We start from the raw sequence: 2,081 nt of genomic DNA on the forward strand, positions 1-2,081 counted from the left end.
TTGTGGCGTAGCCGGCAGGTGATTTTGGCGTGTCCAGCAGGTGGTTTTGGCGAGTCGAGCAGGTGGTTCTGGCGTGCTCGGCAGGTGCTTCCGGTGTCATTGGCATGTGGTAACGGCATGTCTGAGAGGTGGTTCCGGCATGCCCGGCAGGTGGTTCCGAAGAGTTCACCAAATGGTTGCGGCGTAGCAGGCAGTTGCTTTTGGCGTGTCAGGAAGGTGGTTCCGGCTAGTTGAGCAGGTGGATCAGGCGTGCTCGCCAGGGGGTTCATGCGGGTCTGGCAGGTGGTTTCGGTCTGTTCGGGGAGTGGTTCCGGCATCTCAGGCACATGGTTCTGGCACGTCTGAGAGGTGGTTCCGGCCGGCCGGAGAGGTGTTTCCGGAGTGTCCGCCAAGTGGTTCTGGCGTAGGTGAAAGGCGACGTTGGCGTGACCGGTAGGTGGTTCCAGCCAGCCCGGCAGGTGATGCCGGAGTGTCTGCCGTGTGGTTCTGGCGTAGCTGGCAGGTGATTTTGGCGTGTCCAGCAGGTGGTTCCGGCGAGATCGGCAGGTGGTACCAGCGTGTCCGGAACATGGTTCTGGCACGGCTGAGAGATGGTTCCGTCATGCCCGGCAGGTGAATCCGGAGTGTCCGGCATGTGGTTCTGGCACTTCTGAGATGTGGTTCCCCCATGCCCGGCAGGTGATTCCGGAGTGTTCGGCATGTGGTTCTGGCACCTCTGCGAGGTGGTTCCAGCATGCCCGGCAGGTGGTTCCGGAGTGTCTGCCTAGTGGTTCTGGCGTAGTCGGCAGGTGATTCTGGAGTGTCCAGCAGGTGGTTCTGGGGAGTGGATCAGGTGGTTCCGGCATTCTCGGCAGGTGGTACCGGCGTGTCCGGAACATGGTTCTGGCAAGTCTGAGAGGCGGTTCCGGCATGCCCGACAGGTGATTCCGGAGTGTTCGCCAAGTGGTTCTGGCGTAGCCGGCAGGTCATTTTGCATGTCCGACGGTGGTTCCGCGAGTCGAGCCGGTGGTTCCGGTGTGTCCGGCAGGTGGTTCTGGCGTGACCGGCACGAGGTTCTGGCACGTCTGAGAGTTGGTTCCGGCATGCCCGACAGGTGATTCCGGAGTGTCCGCCACGTGGTTCTGGCGTACCCGGCAGGTGATTTTGGCGTGTCTGGCAGGTGTTTCTTGCAAGTCGAGCATTTGGCTCAGGCATGCTCAGCAGGTGCTTCCGGCGTGTCTGGCAGGTGGTTCTGGTGTGTCTGAGAGCTGGTTCTGGCGTGTCTGGCAGATGATTCCGGAGTGTCCACCAAGTGGTTGTGGCATACCCGGCAGATGATTTTAGCGTGTCAGGTAGGTGGTTCCAGCGAGTCGAGTAGGTGGTTCCGGCGTGCTCGGCAGGTGGTTCAGGCGGGTCTGGCAGGTGGTTTCGGTCTGTTCGGGGAGTGGTTCCGGCATCTCAGGCACATGGTTCTGGCACGTCTGATAGGTGGTTCCGGCCGGCCCGACAGGTGTTTCCATGGTGTCCGCCAAGTGGTTCTGGCATAGCTGGCAGGTGATGTTGGCGTGACCGGCAGGTGGTTCCAGTCAGCCCGGCATATGATTCCGAATGTTCACCAAATGCTTGTGGAGTAGCCGGAAGTTGATTTTGGCATGTCCAGCAGGTGGTTTTGGCGAGTCGAGCAGGTGGTTCTGGCGTGCTCGGCAGGTGCTTCCTGTGTCATCGGCATGTGGTTCCGGCATGTCTGAGAGGTGGTTCCGCCATGCCCGGCAGGTGATTCCGGAGTGTTCCCCAAGTGGTTCTGGCATAGCCGGCAGGTGATTTTGCATGTCCGGCAATGGTTCCGGCGAGTCGAGCCGCTGGTTCCGGCATGTCCGGCAGGTGGTTCCGGCATGCCCGGCATGTGATTCCGGAGTGTCCGGCATGTGGTTCTGGCACCTCTGAGAGGTGGTTCCGGCATGCCCGGCAGGTGGTTCCGGCGTGTCTGCCGAGTGGTTCTGGCGTAGTCGGCAGGTGATTGTGGCGTGTCCAGCAGGTGGTTCTGAGGAGTGGATCAGGTGGTTCCGGCATACTCTGCAGGTGGTACCGGCGTGTCCGGAACA

The sequence above is a fragment of the Equus caballus genome, unplaced genomic scaffold (assembly GCF_041296265.1).
Source record: "Equus caballus isolate H_3958 breed thoroughbred unplaced genomic scaffold, TB-T2T haplotype2-0000440, whole genome shotgun sequence".
In the NCBI taxonomy this organism is placed as follows: domain Eukaryota; kingdom Metazoa; phylum Chordata; class Mammalia; order Perissodactyla; family Equidae; genus Equus; species Equus caballus.